Source organism: Balaenoptera ricei, chromosome X, assembly GCF_028023285.1.
Source record: "Balaenoptera ricei isolate mBalRic1 chromosome X, mBalRic1.hap2, whole genome shotgun sequence".
Classification (NCBI taxonomy): Eukaryota; Metazoa; Chordata; class Mammalia; order Artiodactyla; family Balaenopteridae; genus Balaenoptera; species Balaenoptera ricei.
Genome location: NC_082660.1, coordinates 38,631,515 through 38,654,676, shown reverse-complemented (window position 1 = coordinate 38,654,676; position 23,162 = coordinate 38,631,515). Strand labels below are relative to the sequence as shown.

Below are 23,162 nucleotides of genomic sequence, written 5' to 3'. Positions count from 1 at the left end.
TTCTCGTGAGGGCATAGTAATTGTTCCATTTTTCTTGCTAAATTAGAACAATTTAATCTTGGGCAGACACCTATGATTATGCCTCTGTTTTTGTTTATATCTCTAGTTTTATAAGTACCAACATTAACATTTTCATGTTAGCTAGGAACTTGCCTAGAAGTAAGAATTATACCAGCCAGTTTGATTTCAGAGTACAAATGGTGGTAAAATGAAAACAAAATCAATAATTAACTGTGTGATTTTTTAATCCCTGGTGTGTTTGCTCAAGATGGGATCATTTTCCAAATTAGCCCACCTTCCTCTTCTGCAAAACCACATCAGAGTGTGGCACGATTATTTACAGTTCTTTAAGTGTTCTATGAGACAGATAAACAGAGGACATGCCAGAAGTAGAACTGTCAAAGAATGACCCCGAATCCTTGCATTCCACAAATGGCTAGAAGGAACATGTTGCGGTTTTCATATCTACATCATTTGAAGGTGTGCTCCCTCCTATAGACCAGGAGCTTTACTGCTATTGGTTGCAGGGACTGCATTGAGGAACCTGCCTCCCAATGAAGAGAAGGCTTTAAGGAGCAAGAGGGAGAACTGTATTTCTAGAGAGAAGAGGTGGAAAGAGCTAGAGAGACTTACAAAGAATCATAAATATATTCCCCCATACCAGAGTTATAGGAACTTATGCAGGATAGAAAGTAAACTGATGCAATGATTATGATTGATTTGGTTTTGAGTGGCAGAGGTTCTATCTTGACTCTCACCTGTGAAAGTAAGTAGGACTAGATCAGAGGTCTAATTTTTTTTTTTTAGAATTAATGAAGTTAAAAGATCTGGGGAGGGCTTCCCTGGTGGTGCAGTGGTTGGGAATCCGCCTGCCAAGGCAGGGGACGCAGGTTCGAGCCCTGGTCTGGGAAGATCCCACATGCCGCGGAGCAACTGAGCCTCTGCGCCACAGCTACTGAGCCTGCGCTCTAGAGCCCGCAGCCACAACTGCTGAAGCCCGCGCACCACAATGAAGAGTGGCCCCCGCTCGCTGTAACTAAAGAAAGCCCGCACACAGCAACGAAGACCCAACGCAGCCAAAAATAAATAAATTAAAAAAAAGATCTGGGGAGAGTAGGCAGGATAGAAAAGAGAGAAGTTTGAGTACCTGGGTCTTTGGATACTTTGCCCTGTGCAAACATAACGGGGGCCATATAGTAACCAGTGTCTTAGATGAACTCTGTAGACCTCATGCTGGGAGCAGAAACAAGGGTACTTTGGAAACTTAGTTCCTCCCTAGCACCATGAAACCCTGGCTGTCTCCTGGTCATACAGGAAATAAAGCACAGATGAGATTCTCTTCACTTGTGAGGATTTGCAGTAATTTTTTAAAAGCCTCTTAAAGAAGTAGAATATCACTATCCTTTCAACAAACCACAAAAGTCTATGTTTAGAGCAAGGGAAAAGTATAATCTCCTCCTTCAAAAAGGTGAGCAGGAAGGATGGGGTTATACAGGGGGCTGAGAGTCAAGAAGCTGAGGTTCTAGTCCCAACTGCCATGAATTAGCTACTGACCTAAAGCAAGTCTTTCAATTAAACTTCCAGTTGTAAAATTCTGTGATATGACTCATCATGATTTCTGGCTGGAGGCCCCTCCCCCCTTTTGGTTTTTCCTTCAGAGCTTTAACTGAAAGAGGAAGAAAGTGTGTGTGTATGTGAATGTTGGAGGTTGGTGGGGTAGGTATTTAGTAGTGAGGATTAGCGAGAACACTGAGGGCTAACAGTAAAGTTCTTACCTAGTAAACAGAACAGAGTTTGTTGCTCACAACTGCCTTCCTTTCTTTTCTGGGAATTTCAGAAAACCACACAGAGGGGCATGCTGCTCCTGTCTTAGGATCATTTGCTATCAGTTGTAGCTGGAGTTTCCTCATCCACTAGGAGGCACCATTGTCAAACAGCATTGATAAGGAGTCAAGAAAATGGTGACAAATCAACCTTTGATAACTAGACAGGCATTAGAACAATACTCAGTTTTTAAAACTTGATCAACAATATCTTATACTACATTTCAGTTTTAGAAGTGGCAAATTCTTTCAAGCCAGTCCTTTTTCAAAGAATCAGAATTCTGTGGGCGTATTAAGAGACTTTAGAAATTACTAAATTAAATCCCATCATTTTACTGAGGACTCATTGTCAACCCAGACCGGTTAAGTTGCATGAGCTAGGTCCCACAGGCAGTTAAAGGTAGACTTGAGAACATAACCCGTATGTAGGGGTCACTTCTCATTGGTTTTGGCTGTCCAATATCTGAAACCTCTTCCGGTATTTGAAGAATCTCCCATCTTAAGAGTCTTGAGGGAGGACAAAGCCCACCTTCTACTATAGAAGCTAAAAATGCCAGGTATTTGCTCTCCTTGGCAGTTAGGATATGGGAATATGACATGGGTTTCATGAGTCAGACACATCCACTCATGATGTAATAGCTAGTGACAAAAAACAAGGACCATGTGGAACTCTCAGGTAATAGCAGGTACAATTACTGGGATAGTTGTAGTAACACTCTGGATGGTTTCCAACGTTTAGCATTAACAGAGACAGTGGTGGAAGCTGCTGCAGCTGTTGTAGAACAGCTGCAGTGGTGCCCTTGTCAGATCAGTTCATGGTTTTGTTTCTGACTGCATAGCACCAGTCTTGGTTTTATAGGCCTCCCTACCTACCACTCTGTGAGCAATCCAGTGTCCTATTAATAAACTCCTTGTCTGCTTAAATCAGCCAGAGTTGGTTTCTGTTTCTTGTAACTAAGAACCTTAATTGACCCAGCATTAAAGAATAAGAATGAGTAGAGGAGGGGGTGGCAGAAGACACCATTCTAAGAAGGGAAGTCAATGGTCTTGTTACATAGTTGTAAAATCTGTGGTTGGACCGGTACCTCTTGTACCTTGGGATATCAGTCATGGCATAGGAAGGCTGTAAGATTAGGCATGGAGCTGGGGGTGGGGTAAAAATGGAGGGCCGGCCAAAGGCCGGATATCCCAAGATGCCATGTTCTGGTAAGGAAATCTGAGGAACCCAAGAATTCTTAATAGAACCTAACCTTCTAGGTCCTTATGAATCAAAGATTAGAACATATTTAGCAATTTGTAATTTTGATGTATAACTTTTAAATATTTAGACATATGGTACCATGGGCTTCCATTGGTACACTTGTCTCAGGCCCTACAAATGCTCCAGGTGGGCCTAAACTAAGAGAGGTCACTGGTAGCATGTGAGCCAAAACAACTTTGAATCTGTACCCTGCTGGTCCCAGGCAGAGTTGTGAGGTAGAACAATTTGTGTGATGTGCTCTGTCTTCCCTCTTGATGACCATGACCTTTTCCTTCCTTTGGTGCTCTGTCTCCTTGTGTCTACTCATCCTCAGTTGAAGACCTTCTTGGTACATTCATTCCTTCAAGCAGCTATGAGAAATCCCCTTCAGATGTTACCTAATCTGCAGCACCCACCAGTGGTAGTCTTCTTTTTAGACACTACTAAACATTCAGACCCACAGAATACCACAGGACACCCTTGGCGTCCGATCCACTTAGAAGGATACAGGACAAGAAATACTGCTTGCCAGCCAGGCAGTGCCAGGCATTCCTCTTCAAAGGAGTCCTTTCAGCAGGACATACGATAAAGTACAGTAAATATAATAGGGAAAAGAAGGATTTTTAAGTAGTGTTGAGAAAACTAATTAGCAATTCAGAAGTCAATGTAGATCTAACCAGTCCCCCCAAAACAGAAAACCACAGACAGAATAGAGTTTATACAAACAAGTCAAATCATAGGAAAGCTAGCAAAAAAATAAAATTATTTAACAGATCTTTGGAGAGCTTTTATAACTTCAAAGGACTGAGATTCACAAAACATCAATAGATTTAACTAAAATTGAAAAAAGCTAGAAAATTAATTTGCTTCAATATTGACATATAAAAGGGTTACATTTTATATGGGTTACTGAACAGTGATAAAGAGAGTTCATGCCAATGGAAGGGAAGGTATTAAGCTTCATATACAAATGGGCAAGGACAAGAATAGACAGTTCCCACCAAAAGAAATACAACTGGTACATAGGCATACGGGGATATTCTCAGTCATTTTAATGTATTTGACAACAAATCAAAATTGCTTTATTAAGCAATTCCCGTTGCAGTGCACATCCCCCTTCTCTATTGAAAAGGTGAAGGTTTCTGTCTGCTTCCATATTACAGTTAACAAGCCTGTGTAAATACCTTCTCTGGTCCTTTTCTGTTCATACTAACAGAATATGACTGTACCTCATTTTCAAAATATGTGGGAGAGGAGAGCTTAGCTGAAATTATGACCTCTTGAATATTTCCACAATCTACCCCAAACCCACCTAACATGTTGATTCATTTCCTAGTGCTCCAGGCCTTACTGTTTGCTTGTCAGAAGAAATGCCTTGAGATGCTGCTCTCCTCTAAACTACCTTGTAGTTTCCACCACGCCCCTATTCTCTCGCTTTCTCTTATTCTCACGGCTCCTCTTCTCCCCTTCCCCTCTACTTTTCTTCAGGACCCATCTCAGAGGCTGCTTACTCCATGAAGACTGTCTGAATCCCTCCAAGATATGCCCTTTCCTTCCATCGGAACTCTAATATGCACTGTTCTAACTCCTCCGCAAAATGGCGTAGTTTAGATGGGGGAAGGGTTAAAAAAAAAAAAAAGGTCTTGTGTCCATGACTTCTCTCTCTCTCTTTCAGAAATGAATTCACCACCAAGTATATTTAAATATTCATCAATATGTGGGATATTATGCTGAGATAAAAGGCCTGTTTATGCCCTCACGTTATTTATAGTCAAATTGTACAGACCAGTCAGGTCTGTACCTGACTGTATCCATGATACAGGTCTGTATCCATGAAATAAATAATAATAACTGGTAGTGTAGGTTTAAATGACCATAGAGAGGCACAGATTCTTAGGGCCCTAAGAGATCCGTGGAGGAAACATTTGGGAGCTGGAACAGGCAGGCTGGCTTGTATAAAGTTGATGAAGAGCATCAAAGTAAGTGTAGGAGAGAGGTGGAAAAGTGGAGAGAGGACATTCCGAGCAGGGCCATAAAGAGAGTAAAAGTATTGGGAAAAGATGATGGGACATTTGTGAAGCATCAAGACAGTACCACAAGCAAAGCCCTGAATTAGAAGAAAATAAAGCAGAATTAAAGTTGTGGTTTTTTCTAATCAATAGAGATTGATTTGTATATGCAAGGATTAAAGCATTTATCAGCAAACTTATTAAGTATAGAGAATTCATTTAAAGGATATCAACAGTACAGTATTTACGTGTATCATCTGGGAAGATGGGGATGGAGGCGCTGCATTTCGAAGATTCCCCCTAGGTGGTTCTGGAGCATGGGGCCCCCATAACACCATGAAAATGCATTTGTTATACAGAGCCCTCCCTTATACTATGATTTTACCTTCTTAGCTGTAATCTCTTAGCTTGCATTAAGTGACTCAGAGCCTTGAACAGAAGTTAGAAATTTCCCTCTTTGTGAACTGAACATTTGGTGGTGGGGGGGCAATGATTCATAGACTCTAAAGTCAGACTGCCTGAGTTTGAATCCTGGCTCTGCCATTTACTAGCTATGTGATGTCTTGGGCAAGTTACTTAACGTTTGCTGTTTCTCAGTTTTCTCATAAGTAAACTAGGGGTGGTAACAATACCTACCTCATAGACTTCTTATAACTATTAAATGAATTAAAGCATGTAAAGCACTTAGAAAATACCTCTCACATAGTAAGCACTCAATAAATGCTAGCTTTATTTATTACAAAGTAAGATTATTTCTGTTTTTGAACTATATATAAATCATACTGTGTTGTGCTGTGTCTGCTTCTTTTACTCAGTATTTTATCTTTAGGATTTAGCCAAATTCCTTTGTGTATGCATAGTTAATTTCTTTTTTTTTTTAACTTTTGGGCTTATTTATTTATTTATGGCTGTGTTGGGTCTTCGTTTCTGTGCGAGGGCTTTCTCTAGTTGCGGCAAGCGGGGGCCACTCTTCATCGCGGTGCGCAGGCCTCTCATTATCGCGGCCTTGTTGCGGAGTACAGGCTCCAGACGCACAGGCTCAGTAATTGTGGCTCACGGGCCTAGTTGCTCCGCGGCATGTGGGATCCTCCCAGACCAGGGCTCGAACCCGCGTCCCCTGCATTGGCAGGCAGATTCTCAACCACTGCGCCACCAGGGAAGCCCGTTAATTTCTTTTGATTGCTGTTTAGTAGTCTATTTTGTGAATATACCAGTATTTTATCTATTCTACTACCAATGGACATTTGGGTTGTTGACACCTAGTGATTATTGTGAACAATGCTGCTGTGGACATTCAGGTCCACATCTCCTGGTCCACATAAGCACACATTTATTTGAAGAGACTGTCTTCGCCCAGTACTCTGCAGTTACCTTTTTGTCATAAATCAAGCATCCATATTTATATATGCATCTGTTTCTAGGTTTGCTGTTATGTTCTACTGTCCTGTTTGTCTGTCCTAGTGTCAATAGCATACAGCTTTAATTACTAAGCTTTATATTACAAAATTTTGAAGTCAAGTAGAGCAAATCTTCCCACCTTATTATTCTCCCAAAATATCTTAGATTTTCTTTTCCTTTTGCAATTCCATATACATTTTAGATTCTGCTCTGCAGTTTCTGTAGTATCTGTTGGGATTTTGATTGGAATTCCATTGAATTTATGCTTTAATTTGGGAAAGATGGGCCATTTACAATACTGAGTCTTCCAGTCTGTGAACAGGATAATTTTCTCTCCATTTATTTTAGTTGTTTAATTTCTCCTAAAAAATATCATATTTTCCTCCCTAGAGGTCCTGTACATCTTTTTATTAGATTTGTTTCTACGCTCTTTAAAAAAAAAATTCTTTAAAATTTTTATTTGGTTTATGATAATGATTTTGCTAAATTCTGATTAATTTTAATTTTACCTTAGATTATTTTGAATGTTCTGTATATAGTTATACCATATATAAATAATGACAGTTTGTTTCTTCCTTTTCAGTTCTTATACATTTCATTTCTTTATGTTGCCCTTACTGCACTGCCTAGAGCCTCCACAATATTGTTGAATATAAATTGTTGGAGTGGACATTTTTGTCTTCTTCTTTAAGAATTTCTTAAGGTTTAAGTACATAGTTTTATTAAATGTTTTTGGCATTTTTGAGATGATCATAATTTTTTCTTCTTTAATCTATCTCAATGTTCAGAATCCTAGTAATTGAATTCCAAATGTTAAAACAGTTTTGCATCCCTCTGGTAAACCCAGCTTGGTCCTGATGTAATTTTTATTTTTTTTTAAAAAAAATTATTTATTTATTTAATTTTTGGCTGCGTTGGGTCTTTGTTGCTGCACGTGGGCTTTCTTTAGTTGGGGCAAGCGGGGTCTACTCTTCGTTGCGGCGTGTGGGCTTCTCATTGTGGTGGCTTCTCGTTGTGGAGCACGGGCTCTAGGTGAGCAGGCTTCAGTAGTTGTGGCACGCAGGCTCAGTAGCTGTGGCTTGTGGGCTCTAGAGCGCATGCTCAGTAGTTGTGGCGCACAGGCTTAGTTGCTCTGCGGCATGTGGGATCTTCCCAGACCAGGACTCAAACCTGTGTCCCCTGCCTTGGCAGGTGGGTTCTTAACCACTGCGCCATCAGGGCAGACCCTGATGTAATTCTTAAATATTGCTCGGTATGGTTTTATTTGGCTTATTTACATCTATGTTCATTAGTGAGATTGCCCTTTAATTTTCTCATGCTGTGCTTAACAGGTTTTAGTATCTAAGTTAAGCTAGCTTCATAAAATGAATTGGAAACTGTTCCTGCTTTTTATTCATTTTATTTCTCCTCAGTAGAACATCTCTTCAGTAGAACTTGTCAGAAATGCCATCTAGGCCTAGAATTTTCTATGCCAGAAGGTTTTAAATTACTGATTCAATTCCTTTAATCAGTAAAGAATTATTCAGGTTTTCTAATTCTTTTTGTGTTTTGATGAGTTTTATTTTTCTGGGAATTTGTCCATTTTTATAAATTTTCAAATTTGTGGCATAAAGTTTTGATATCATCTTTTTAATATCTGCAGGATATGAAATGATATCTCCTTTTTCATTCTTAATATTGGCTGCTGTATATGTCTTCTCTATTTTTTTTTAATCAACCTTGCCAAAAGTTTATCATTTTGCAGGGAACAACTTTTAGCTTTGTTAATCCCTCCAATATCTTTTTGTTTTCCATTTCATTAATTTCTGTCCTTCTTTACTTCTAATTTATTTGAGTTTAATTTGATGATTTTATATAACTTGTGGAGATGATTGCTTATCATAAATTTTGAGCCTTCTTTTCTAATAAATGCATTTACAGCAGTAAATTTCCCTCTAAGTACTACTTTACCTATATTTTACAAGTTTTGATGTGTTTATTTTTGTTATTATTCAGTTTTAAATATTTCCTTATTTTCTAATGAGATCTGTGTAATAAAACTATATTGTTCAATTCTCAAACATTGGTGATTTTCTAGTTCAGTTTTATTAATCTTTTCGAAGAACCTATTTTTTTGCTTTGCTTTTTGCTCTATTTGTTTATTTGTTTTTTCTTCATTAATTTCTGCTCATTATCATTTCCTTCTACCTTCATTGGATTTAATTTGCTGTTCTCTTAAAAAATTTCTCCTGATGGAACGTCACTGACTTCAGCTTTTCTTATTTTCTAATATTTTACATCAGTATTTGTAATATTTATGTTAAATTTAAATAATTTTTAAAGTATTAAAACTGCCTTATAAATACTGTTTTAGCTGCATTCTGAAGTATTTTTGCATTTTATTTTTTTAACATTTAGAACTGTTTTTAGTATGACAAAAATGGTAGTAGTGCCTGTTCATTTTTTAAAAGTAAAAAGAAAACAAAAAATCTAAACACAGTCCTATCCACTTACTCTTTAACACCCTGTTGTAATATCCAAAAATTTCTCAGTGCATAGATATGCATATATATGTTTATATATCTTAATATATTGTGAACGTCTTTCTATATCAATAAATATACTTCTATAGCATCATTTTAATGGCAGCATAATATTCTACTCTGTGGAGTTGCCACAATTTATTTGACCATTCTTCTATTGTTGGGCATTTAGGTTGTTTCCAACTTTTCCCTATTATAAATAGCCATGATAAACCCTTGCCATTAAAACTCGGCAAATATCTCTGATTATTTCCCTTAGAATGAAATTATTGGGTCAAAGGGCATGTACATTTTTAAGACCTTTGTCAAGCATTATAAAATTGTCCATTGGAAAGGTTGTATTGATGTATTCTTTTCATCAACAGTGGATTACCTGATGCAAGAAAAGTTTCTCCAACACTGAGGAGTGTGTGTTGGGGGCGGGAGCTAGCTAGCTTCTCCTACTGGAAGGTTGGACCTATGCCCCAAATGCTTCTTTCAGCCATTTCTGTATTTCTGGGTCTAATAATGGCAACACCCAAATCTTGAAATGTAGTGCCTCAGTCCTGCACAACTTTTGATATGTACTGTTTTTATTATCATTGTTAGAAATACTTTCTAATTTTCAATGTGATTTCTCCTCTGATTCATAGGTTATTTAGCATGTATTTCTCAATCTCCAGGTATTTGGGGATTTTCTAGTTATTTTGTTTATTTCTAACTTTACTGTGATTAAGAAAGATACTCTGAGTGCTTACAGTTCTTTAAATTTTGTTGGGTCTCAGAAATCCACTTGTGCAATATCTTGAGTTGTAAGCTGAAATAGTATTTTGCATGAGTGTGTGTGTAACATCATTTTTACTTGAAAGAATGACTAATAGAAGGACTAAACAGACTAACAGACTAAAACCACAGTTACTCAAACTTGAGTATGCAGCAGACGTTCAATAAAAAATGAACGAAGTGAGCCTGCTGCTTCCAGGGAAATAACTCACAGTAGTTGTCACTAGTGAATGAAATTCAAATTTTCAAGTGAAACTTAGAATCTTGGAAAACTTGTATCTGCCACCATGAGCTTAACAGCTTCTCAGGATTTAAAGAATGTTTCTAATGTAATCAGCAGTGATATTAATAAATGTGATTTTTGATATCATGTAATCAAAATGTGTCAGTATTTCGAAACTGCGTAACTCAGTGGACCAGTGTTTTTCAAATGACTAATGTGGAATGTTACAAAGTCATGCACAGGTAAAAGGTCTATTCAAAGAACAAGAGAGAACAATGGATTATATTATAACAGAGTACAAGTAGTTCATTGATACTGTTTCAGATTCTACATTGCAATTTCCTTTAAGAAACTACCCATTCTTGAGTCTTGGTGTGGTATCAAAGAAGAATATTCACAAATATCTACAAGGGCTACTAAAGCATGCCTTTTTCTTCCAATTATGTATCTGTGTAAGGCCCTATCTTCTTCATTTACTTCAACCAAATAACACTGTAACAGACTGAATGTAGAAGCAGATGTGAGAATCTAGCTGTCTTCTATTAAACCAGAAATGAAAGAGATTTGCAAAATGTAAAACAGTACCACTCTTCTCGCTAAATTTATTTTGTTTTAGAATACATAGTTATTTTTCATGAAAAATATTATTTTGGTTAACATGTAATGGGTTAATTATTATTATTTTAAAATAAATGTTTTTTACATTTCTGGATTTTATTTATTTATTTTTTTAAAAATTATTTTATTTATTTATTTTTGGCTGCATTGGGTCTTCATTGCTGCACACGGGCTTTCTCAAGTTGTGGCGAGCGGGGATTACTCTTCGTTGCAGTGCGAGGGCTTCTCATTGTGGTGGCTCCTCTTGTTGTGGAGCACAGGCTCTAGGTACACGGGCTTCAGTAGTTGTGGCTCGCGGGCTCTAGAGTGCAGGCTCAGTAGTTGTGGCTCACTGGCTCTAGAGTGCAGGTTCAGTAGTTGTGGCGCACAGGCTTAGTTGCTCCACAGCATGTGGGATATTCCCAGACTAGGGCTTGAACCCATGTCCCCTGCATTGGCAGGCGGATTCTTAACCACTGTGCCACCAGGGAAGCCCACATTTCTGGATTTTAATTTTTAATATAGCAAATACTGATAGATACAATCCCCACAAATACAATCCCTTTGGGGTTCTCAATAATCTTTAGGAGTAGAAAATGGCCCTGACATCAAAAAGTTAGATAACTTAGTGGTTGCCCTAGAAATTACAGTATGCCTCCCGACTTAGAAGTTATTGTTGTCAAGTATTTGTATTTAGAAATCAACCAATCCCCTCCCGTTCCCCCACATACCCCGTCCCCTCCCATCCCATACCTACCTCTCTCTCTGTCTCTGAATAGTAACAGTTTTATATGGTCTCTCTCTCCAGAGTGAGACTGAGAAAATAGTTGTTTTATACAGTCATTGTTCATTTAGATTCCCCTACATATTTACTACATTTTATGTTTTCCGTGCCTTGCTGAATCTCTGAATTTTCATTTGACTTCATTTTTCGTCTACCCGAAGAATATTCTTTTGTATTTCCTTCAGGGATAGGTATGCTGGTAGCAAATTGTGTTGGTATTTTGCTTATCTGAAAGAATTTTCTTTTCACCTTCATTCTCTAGATTTATTTAGTGACAAGAGAAGTTTATTTATTTTTTATACAGCAGGTTCTTATTAGTCATCAATTTTATACACATCAGCATGTACATGTCGATCCCAATAGCCCAATTCATCACACCACCATCCCCACCCCCCCGTGGTTTTCCCCACTTGGTGTCCATACGTTTGTTCTCTACATCTGTGTCTCAACTTCTGCCCTGCAAACTGGTTCGTCTGTACCATTTTTCTAGGTTCCACATACGTGTGTTAATATACAATATTTGTTTTTCTCTTTCTGACTTACTTCACTCTGTATGACAGTCTCTAGATCCATCCACGTCTCAACAAATGACCCAATTTCGTTCCTTTTTATGGCTGAGTAATATTCCATTTTATATATGTACCACATCTTCTTGATCCATTCGTCTGTCGATGGGCATTTAGGTTGCTTCCCTGACCTGGCTATTGTAAATAATGCTGCAGTGAACATTGGGGTGCATGTGTCTTTTTGAATTATGGTTTTCTCTGGGTATATGCCCAGTAGTGGGATTGCTGGATCATATGGTAATTCTATCTTTAGTTTTTTAAGGAACCTCCATACTGTTCTCCATAGTGGCTGTATCCATTTACATTCCCACCAACAGTGCAAGAAGGTTCCCTTTTCTCCACACCCTCTCCAGCATTTGTTGCTTGTAGATTTTCTGATGATGCCCATTGTAACTGGTGTGAGGTGATACCTCATGGTAGTTTTGATTTGCATTTCTCTAATAATTAGTGATGTTGAGCAGCTTTTCATGTGCTTCTTGGCCGTCTGTATGTCTTCTTTGGAGAAATGTCTATTTAGGTCTTCTGCCCATTTTTGGATTGGGTTGTTTGTTTCTTTAATATTGAGCTGCATGAGCTGTTTATATATTTTGCAGATTAATCCTTTGTCCGTTGATTCGTTTGCAAATATTTTCTCCCATTTGGAGGGTTGTCTTTTCGTCTTGTTTATGGTTTCCTTTGCTGTGCAGAAGCTTTGAAGTTTCATTAGGTCCCGTTTGTTTATTTTTGTTTTTATTTCCATTCCTCTAGGAGGTGGATCAAAAAAGATCTTGCTGTGGTTTATGTCAAAGAGTGTTCTTCCTATGTTTTCCTCTAAGAGTTTTATAGTGTCCAGTCTTACATTTAGGTCTCTAATCCATTTTGAGTTTATTTTTGTGTATGGTGTTAGGGAGTGTTTTAATTTCATTCTTTTACATGTAGCTGTCCAGTTTTCCCAGCACCACTTACTGAAGAGACTATCTTTTCTCCATTGTATATCCTTGCCTCCTTTGTCATACATTAGTTGACCATAGGTGCGTGGGTTTATCTCTGGGCTTTCTATCCTGTTCCATTGATGTATGTTTCTGTTTCTGTGCCAGTACCATATTGTCTTGATGACTATAGCTTTGTAGTATAGTCTGAAATCAGGGAGTCTGATTCCTCCAGCTCCGTTTTTTTCCCTCAAGGCTACTTTGGCTATTCGGGGTCTTTTGTGTCTCCATACAAATTTTAAGATTTTTTGTTCTAGTTCTGTAAAAAATGCCGTTGATAATTTGATAGGGATTGCATTGAATCTGTAGATTTCTTTGGGTAGTATAGTTATTTTCACAATATTGATTCTTCCAATCCAAGAACATGGTATATCTCTCCATCTGTTGATATCATCTTTCATTTCTTTCATCAGTGTCTTATAGTTTTCTGCATACAGGTCTTTTGTCTCCCTAGGTCAGTTTATTCCTAGGTATTTTATTCTTTTTGTTGCAGTGGTAAATGGGAGTGTTTCCTTAATTTCTTTTTCAGATTTTTCATCATTAGGGTATAAGAATGCAAGAAATTTCTGTGCATTAATTTTGTATCCTGCAACTTTACCAGATTCATTGATGAGCTCTAGTACTTTTCTGGTGGCATCTTTAGGATTCTCTATGTGTAGTATCATGTCATCTGCAAACAGTGACAGTTTTACTTCTTCTTTTCCAATTTGTATTCCTTTTATTTCTTTTTCTTCTCTGATTGCCGTGGCTAGGACTTCCAAAACTATGTTGAATAATAGTGGTGAGAGTGGACATCCTTGTCTTGTTCCTGATCTTAGAGGAAATGCTTTCAGTTTTTCACCATTGAGAATGATGTTTGCTGTGGGTTTGTTGTATATGGCCCTTATTATGTTGAGGTAGGTTCTCTCTATGCCCACTTTCTGGAGAGTTTTTATCATAAATCGGTGTTGAATTTTGTCAAAAGCTTTTTCTGCATCTATTGAGATGATCATATGGTTTTTATTCTTCAGTTTGTTAACATGGTGTATCACATTGATTGATTTGCGTATATAGAAGAATCCTTGCATCCCTGGGATAAATCCCACTTGATCATAGTGTATGATCCTTTTAATGTGTTGTTGGATTCTGTTTGCTAGTATTTTGTTGAGGATTTTTTGCATCTATATTCATCAGTGATATTGGTCTGTAATTTTCTTTTTTTGTAGTATCTTTGTCTGGTTTTGGTATCAGGGTGATGGTGGCCTCATAGAATGAGTTTGGGAGTGTTCCTTCCTGTGCAATTTTTTGGAAGAGTTTGAGAAGGATGGGTGTTAGCTCTTCTCTAAATGTTTGGTAGAATTCCCCTGTGAAGCCATCTGGTCCTGGCCTTTTATTTATTGGAAGATTTTAAATCACAGTTTCAATTTCATTACTTGTGATTGGTGTGTTCATATTTTCTATTTCTTCCTGGTTCAGTTTTGGATGGTTATACCTTTCTAAGACTTCGTCCATTTTTTCCAGGTTGTCCATTTTATTGGCATAGAGTTGCTTGTAGTAGTCTCTTAGGATGCTTTGTATTTCTGCGGTGTCTGTTGTAACTTCTCCTTTTTCATTTCTAATTTTATTGATTTGAGTCCTCTCCCTCTTTTTCTTGATGTGTCTGGCTAAAGGTTTATCCATTTTGTTTATCTTCTCAAAGAACCAGCTTTTAGTTTTATTGATGTTTGCTCTTGTTTTCTTTGTTCCTATTTCATTTATTTCTGCTCTGATCTTTATGATTTCTTTCCTTCTGCTCACTTTGGGTTTTGTTTGTTCTTCTTTCTCTGGTTCCTTTAGGTGTAAGGTTAGATTGTTTATTTGAGATTTTTCTTGTTTCTTGAGATAGGCTTGTATAGCTATAAATTTCCCTCTTATAACTGCTTTTGCTGCATCCCATAGGTTTTGGATCGTCATGTTTCCATTGTCATTTGTCTCTAGGTATTTTTTGATTTCCTCTTTGATTTCTTCAGTGATCTCATGGTTACTTAGTAACGTATTGTTTAGCCTCCATGTGTTTGTGGTTTTTACAGTTTTTTTCCCTGTAATTCATTTCTATTCTCATAGCATTGTGGTCAGAAAAGATGCTTGATATGATTTCAGTTTTCTTAAATTTACTGAGGCTTGATTTGTGACCCAAGATGTGATCTATCCTGGAGAATGTTCCGTGCGCACTTGAGAAGAAAGTGTATTCTGCTGTTTTTGTATAGAATGTCCTATAAATATCAGTTAAATCTATCTGGTCTATTGTGTCATTTAAAGCTTCTGTTTCCTTATTTATTTTCATTTTGGATGATCTGTCCATTGGTGTAAGTGAGGTGTTAAAGTCCCCCACTATTATTGTGTTACTGTCGATTTCCTGTTTTATAGCTGTTAGCAGTTGCCTTATGTTTTGAGGTGCTCCTATGTTGGGTGCATATATATTTATAATTGTTATATCTTCTTCTTGGATTGATCCCTTGATCATTCTGTAGTGTCCTTCCTTGTGTCTTGTAACATTCTTTATTTTAAAGTCTATTTTATCTGATATGAGTATTGCTACTCCAGCTTTCTTTTGATTTCCATTTGCATGGAATATCTTTTTCCATCCCCTCACTTTCAGTCTGTATGTGTCCCTAGATCTGAAGTGGGTCTCTTGTAGACAGCATATATATGGGTCTTGTTTTTGTATCCATTCAGCAAGCCTGTGTCTTTTGGTTGGACCATTTAATCCATTCACGTTTAAGGTAATTATCGATATGTATGTTCCTATGACCATTTTCTTAATTGTTTTGGGTTTGTTTTTGTAGGTCCTTTTCTTCTCTTGTGTTTCCCACTTAGAGAAGTTCCTTTAGCATTTGTTGTAGAGCTGGTTTGGTGGTGCTGAATTCTCTTAGCTTTTGCTTGTCTGTAAAGCTTTTGATTTCTCCATCGAATCTGAATCAGATCCTTTCTGGGGAGAGTAATCTTGGTTGTAGTTTCTTCCCTTTCATCACTTTAAGTATATCATGCCACTCCCTTCTGGCTTGTAGAGTTTCTGCTGAGAAATCAGCTGTTAACCTTATGGGAGTTCCCTTGTGTGTTATTTGTCATTTTTCCCTTGCTGCTTTCAGTAATTTTTCTTTGTCTTTAATTTTTGCCAATTTGATTACTATGTGTCTAGGCATGTTTCTCCTAAGGTTTATCCTGTATGGGACTCGCTGCGCTTCCTGGACTTGGGTGGCTATTTCCTTTCCCATGTTAGGGAAGTTTTCGACTATAATCTCTTTAAATATTTTCTCAGGTCCTTTCTCTCTCTCTTCTCCTTCTGGGACCCCTATAATGCGAATGTTGTTGCATTTAATGTTGTCCCAGAGGTCTCTTAGGCTGTCTTCATTTCTTTTCATTCTTTTTTCTTTAGTCTGTTCCGCAGCAGTGAATTCCACCATTCTGTCTTCCAAGTCACTTATCCATTCTTATACCTGTTATTCTGCTATTGATTCTTTCTAGTGTATTTTTCATTTCAGTTATTGTATTGTTCATCTCTGTTTGTTTGTTCTTCAGTTCTTCTAGATCTTTGTTAAACATTTCTTGCATCTTCTGGATCTTTGCCTCCATTCTTTTTCTGAGGTCCTGGATCATCTTCACAATCATTATTCTGAATTCTTTTTCTGGAAGGTTGCCTATCTCCACTTCATTTAGTTGTTTTCCTGGGGTTTTATCTTGTTCCTTCATCTGGTACATAGCCCTCTGCCTTTTCATCTTGTCTGTCTTTCTGTGAATGTGGTTTTTGTTCCACAGGCTGCAGGATTGTAGTTCTTCTTGCTTCTCCTGTCTGCCCTCTGGTGGATAAGGCTATCTGAGAGGCTTGTGTAAGTGTCCTGGTGGGAGGGACTGGTGGTGGGTAGAGCTGAGTGTTGCTCTGGTGGGCAGGGCTCAGTAAAACTTTAATCCGCTTGACTCCTGATGGGTGGGGCTGGGTTCCCTCCCTGTTGGTTGTTTGGCCTGAGGCAACCCAACACTGGAGCCTACCTGGGCTCTTTGGTGGGGCTAATGACAGACTTTGGGAGGGCTCACACCAAGCAGTACTTCCCAGAACTTCTGCTGCCAGTGTCCTTGTCCCCAAGGTGAGCCACAGCCACCCCCCACCTCTGCAGGAGACCTTCCAACACTAGCAGGTAGGTCTGGTTCAGTCTCCCTTGGAGTCACTTCTCCTTCCCCTGGGTCCCAATGTGCACACTACTTTGTGTGTGCCCTCCAAGAGTGGAGTCTCTGTTTCCCACAGTCCTGTTGAAGTCCTGCAGTCAAATCCCACTAGGCCTCAAAGTCTGATTCTCTAGGAATTCCTCCTCCCGTTGGCAGACCACCAGGTTGGGAACCCTGACGTGGGGCTCAGAACCTTCACTCCAGTGGGTGGACTTCTGTGGTATAAGTGTTCTTCAGTCTGTGAGTCGTCTACCCAGCAGTTATGGGATTTGATTTTACTGTGATAGCGCCCCTCCTACCGTCTCATTGTGGCTTCTCCTTTGTCTTTGGATGTGGGGTATCTTTTTTGGTGAGTTCCAGTGTCTTCCTGTCAATGATTGTCCAGCAGCTAGTTGTGATTCTTGTGTTCTCACAAGAGGGAGTGAGAGCATGTCCTTCTACTCTGCCATCTTGGTTCCTCCACCAGAAGAGAAGTTTAGATTGGCAGTTATTTTGATTTAAGATACCTTTCCACTGTATTCTGGCTTCCACTGTTGCTACTAAAAATCAGCTATCAGTCTAAGAGTCCATTGTTTTCACTCTTTGTGAGATTTTCTTTTTTCGTTTGGTTTCCTGCAGTTTTCACGGATATGTATCTAACTATAGATATCTTGCTTGATGTTTAGTGGACTTTTCAAATCAGTGGATTGGTATCTTTAATCATTTCTGGGTAATTATCAGCCATTATATTTTCAGTATTGCTTCTGCTTCATTTTCTTTTCACTGTTTAAATTAAACTTCAATAAAATACATGGTGACCTTCTCACTGTAATCTTTTATGTTTCTTATCCTCACTTATATTTTCCATGTTTTATCTCTCCTTGCTTCAATCTGATTGTCTTCTGGTTTACTAATTTTCTCTTTGACTATCTAATCTGCTCAAATTCTTAATTTTGATTTTATGTTTTTCCATTCTGAAATTTCTTCTTGCTACTTTTTCAAATCTGTAGTGTCACTTTAGATGATTTCTTGTTTCTTACTGAAGTTTTTAAATTCAGCTTTTATCTCCATGGTAAGCATTGGGGTTTTCCTATGATACCAGTAAGACATACCAGAATATATTCTATACCCCAGTTTTCAAAACACAGGTCTTTATGATTCCAGCCTGGGGCATAAGGTATTTTATCAGAGCCTTAGCCTTTGGTGGGCTCTTCTGAGGTGTGCCAAAGGAATAGCTCTGTCTCTCCTCTTGGATCACCCTGCTGCAAAAGAAGTTGGACCCTGTAAATCTCCATCTGACTGCCCCCTTCCACTTCTCTAGAGCTCCCCAAAAGTGAAGCCTCCTGCCTCCACATCTGCCTTCTTTCCATAGCCCCTCCCTATCCCCAGGGCAGAAGCAGCTCTTGCTCACCTCTTTGAGCTCTAATCCTTTCTCTGTTCTCACTAGGTAGTGCTGGTGATTCTTTAATGCTTAAAAAACTTTTTTTTATTTCATCCAGTCTTTTTAGTTGTTTCTGTCACCTTCAGGGGAAATGCTTGTCAGAGAAATCCAGATTTGATCTGTCCTTTACAGTGTTTCTCAAAGAATAGTTTGCAGGCACATTCCAATCTACCAGCCATTTACCCCTCTATAATGAGATGAGAACAGAAATTGAGACTAAATGTCTAGAAACTGTTAGAGTAATTTGGCATTGCTGTGAAATCGTAGCACATGATTTTGTATGTTGTAAAAAGTATTAGTTCTTAATATACCTGAGGGGGGATAAAGCTAGTCCTTCACCACAGTTAATTTGAGAAGCACTTCTTCATACAATCAGGTACAAGTCTCCTACAAGCCTCCTCTTTCTCTGCTTTTGCAGAATACATTGTAGAGGAGGGAAAAAAACCTTTCCTCTATACTTTTAGGTTAATGACTGAGGCCTGCAAATTAAACTGGCAAATGACAGATTAGCAGGAGAAAAGATTTTCATTCGCACATGGGGGGTGGGGGACATGCTCACGGAAAAAAGTGAAAGCCACAGAGACCCAGAGGCTTATATATCATTTTAACAGTGAAAGTAAAGAGACTAGACAAGGGAAGGGGGGAGTTTGGGCATCTGGGGTTGGGGGTGAATTGTGGGAAGGTGATCAGAAAATATATGGTAAATAAGAGTTATTTAGTAAGGTTTATTACACAGGTAAGAGTAGTTTTCTTCTTCCTGGTACATGAGAGGGGAACACCTTTACAAAAGGAAATTTCTGTCACCTTTACAAAGGGAAATTTATGTCCTGTTTTTAGGCAGAATGGAGGAGAGTACAGCATTCTTCCTGTATCTGCTGATTTTCGATTGCCTTCAGTTCAAAATAATCCTGTGCTAAAGTGGCATATTTTGGGTGGCATATTCTGATTCCCTTCAACATACAGCCAGCCATACCTTGTGCCTCTAGACCTGTGATCTGTTTTGTTTGGAGCATTTGTTTACGGACAGTTTGAAAAAATTTTATAAGTAATGCATGTTTATTACAAAATTTTAAAAATTCAGATAGATGAAGGGGGGAGGTTAAGATCATTCATAATCCCATCACTTTTCACAATTCAGAGTAAACCTCCCATAGTTTTTCTCTGTGTATTGTATAGAAGCGTTCCCCATACTCTTCCTTAGCAGGGTTTCTTCTTCTCTGTCTCATTTACTTCCTCAGAATGGAACCAACTGGGGAAATTCAGAACATGCTTCTTGAAGCTTCTTGGCAGCTCCAGAAACACACTAAGATGGGAAGCCAAAGCGAAAAACAATAGAAGAAGCCTTATAATTGGTGTTTTTTAAGTTTATTTATTTATTCATTATTTATTTTGGCTGTGTTGAGTCTTCTTTGCTGTGCGCGGGCTTTCTCTAGTTGCAGCGAGTGAGGGCTGCTCTTCGTTGTGGTGCGCAGTCTTCTCATTGCGGTGGCTTCTCTTGCTGTGGAGCACGGGCTCTAGGCATGCAGGCTTCAGTAGTTGTGGCACACGGATTCAGTAGCTGTGGCGCACAGGCTTAGTTGCTCTGCGGCATGTGGGATCTTCCCGGACCAGGGCTTGAACCCCTGTCCCCTGCATTGGCAGGCGGGTTCTTAACCACTGCGCCACCAGGGAAGTCCCATAATTGTTTTTAAAATCATATTATCAGATAAAGTTTATCAAAGAATTAAGACATTGAACTTTTTGTTCAAGGTTATTATATTAGGATTGTATGCATTATGAATATGTATATTTTAAGTTTCTGTGATGAATAAAATTTGCATGAATAACAGTATTTTTAGTTATTTCTGTATCTCATAAAATTTAAAATTAATGGATTGCCTCTTTTACTTTAATATCAATTAATGTTGCAATTAACTAATCAAATAGCTTTAATAATAGAAAATTACTTTCACAGTAATGACTTACTTTCAGATTAAACCCTCATAGAGCATGCCGGCATGTTTTAGAAGTTCCATAGGTGTTTTTTTTTGTTTGTTTTTGTTTTTGTTTTTATTTGTTTGGTGTTTTTTTGGTACCCCTGGTTATGAACCATTGTATTAAAAAAATGTATAATAGCCAAAAGATCCCATTTATAATAGCAACTAAAAATATAAAATGCCTTGGTGGGGGGGAACCCAATAATCAATATTTGGAACTAATGTGAAGAAAACCTTAAAACTATAACTTAGAGACATGAAAGGAAATGGCGAGGCATATCATGTTCAAGGATGAGAATATTAGGAAAATGTGAATTTCTACTGGTTAATCTATAAATATAATATTATTTCAGCCAAAATATAAAAATTTTTTAGCATTTGAGAAACTGATTTTAAAGTTCAGCTGGGAGAAAAAACTCATAAGAAAATGTTTACAAAGAATAATAATGAAATGAGACTTATTTTGCCAAATATTAAAATATACTATTGCAGAATTAAAAATGGTATGGGACTAGATACAAAAATAGTGGAAAAGAGTAGAAACCTAAAAATACCTTGGTGTGTGTATATGTAAATGTAGAAATTGTCATTTCAAGTACTAGTGTTTCAGATATGTCCACGAAAAATGAGTCGATTCATGCTGGTGATTGTAGAACAGGGCAGTAAGCAATTTCCAGTTATTTCCCACTGACTGGTTCCCTCCTTAAGTGTTGGCCTCTCACCACCTTAGTACCTTCTCCTACCCTTAAGATTTTTTTCCCCCTTCCAGATCCCTCCAAAAAAGCCTTCCTCTAGCTCTAAGGATTCTTATTGCTTTATGATGCAATCAATTTAGCTCTCTCCTTTGCCTAACTCTTCTCTCTAAGTTGAATAGTGCTTATCCTCACATTTCGCAATTAAAAAGGAAAATGCCTAAACAAAACTGTAATTCCCTCACTATGTGTTTTTAGTCTTCACAGATCAACCAACCAGCTTAAACTGCAGCCAGCTTTAAAAATAGTGCTTTTTTTCTCCCCACAACACAAAGAAATGAGAAATATTCAGCCTCTCTAGTAGTCAAGGAAATGTAAATGAAAGCAATCGTGAGTGAATTTTTTTCCTCCTATCTGACTGACAAAGATTAAAAAGAATAGTCATCCTAGTAGAGGCAAGGTATAGGAAAGAACACTTTCACACCCAGTAGTGGCAGTATAAATTGTTAAAATTTTTCCAGTAGTGTATGTATCAAAAGTATTATTGTCTGTGCCCCTTGACCTAGGAACTCTGCTTGTAGGACTTATACTACAGCAGATGATATGGGCTGGTCACAAAGATACATGATCGTGTTCATCTGGGCTTTATTTCTGATTGTGCAAAATGGGCACTGCCATACTTCAGAGTAGACTGAGCCATCATAAAAATTATTTTGGAGAAGAATCCTATTTGACGTTGGAAAATGTTCGTTGGCTGTGAAATGAAAACTAGGTAAAATTTGTAAAGCCTTGTATAAATGTGAAAGTATTTTCATTTACGTAAAACCACACCAAGATTTAAATAAACTATTCATTAAATATTTACTGTGTGCATAGTATTCTGCCAGGTTTTGGGTGGGAGTATGTTGAAAATATAAAATAAACTTGTTCTTTAGGACTTCACCCTATTTTTGAACTGTTGAGCTTGAATGTGTACATTTGTTCCTTGCACACCTAGTAGGTATAGCTGTAGATAATGGAAAGAACATTAAATATAGATAGGGATTTGAATTCTGTCCCTGTAACATACTCGTCTACTCACTTAGACAACTTGTTTGAGAACGAGAAGGATGCTGACCTCATGGAATGATGGTAAGAATGAAGGGAGATATAATAAGGAATGCTTTCCATGATACTTGATGAATAGTAATATTAGTTAGTAATGTTTATTAATTATTATTAATGGATTAGTTATTAATTATAGGTAATAGTAATGAATAGTTCCTTTGCTTTCCCTTCTGGAAGTCTCTATTTCCTCAGTATAAAACCTGCAACAGGTATTTTGGTGCCTGAGCTACTAAATAAATGAATGAATGAGGTACTGGATTTGAAAACACTTTATGAGCCTTAAAGCATTATGAAAATGTTAGCTAACTATTCATTAATATATGTAATGATCTGGCAAAAGTTTCGTGTATACACATAAATATGCTTCTATGTAAGTGCTAAATGTTATAACATGGGCTATATAGAGTTGTTATAGAATTTAAGTCAAAGAAGGCCTTAATGTGGCTGGTAATCGTTGAGGGGCCTTCCTGGGGAAGGTGAGATTGGAATGGAACCTTGAATTAAGGTAGGTTTTGAATGTGAGAAACAATATATGCAGAAGTGTGTGGCAGAAAAATAAAAAAAATGGTATATTCAGGGAGTAGTGTAAGACTAATCTGCGTAGAGAGTGAGTTATTCTTGAAAAGTCATTAGACAGGGTAGGTAGAAGAAGCAAGGTATGGCTGAGACAACAAGAAGCCTTAAGGATCTGTTGAGAAATAGAGAACCATTTTAAGTTTGGAGGCAAGATAGTAACCCTGCGTCACCAGCACATCAGTGTGTTAAGAGTATGTTTGTAGCAGTTAACTTTGGTAATGGAAGTATAAACAAAAATAAATTATGGATTAGCTAATTATTTTTTTCCTTTCACAGTATACAGCTTGAATTCCCTTTTAGTGGTGATAGCTATAGCTAAA

General features: G+C 37.8%; 1 protein-coding gene across 9 annotated transcripts in view; it reads left to right on the top strand.

Moving 5' to 3' along the window:
* Positions 1-23,162, top strand: part of CASK (calcium/calmodulin dependent serine protein kinase) — a 392,163-nt gene that overhangs the window by 180,121 nt on the left and 188,880 nt on the right. The window lies entirely within an intron of this gene.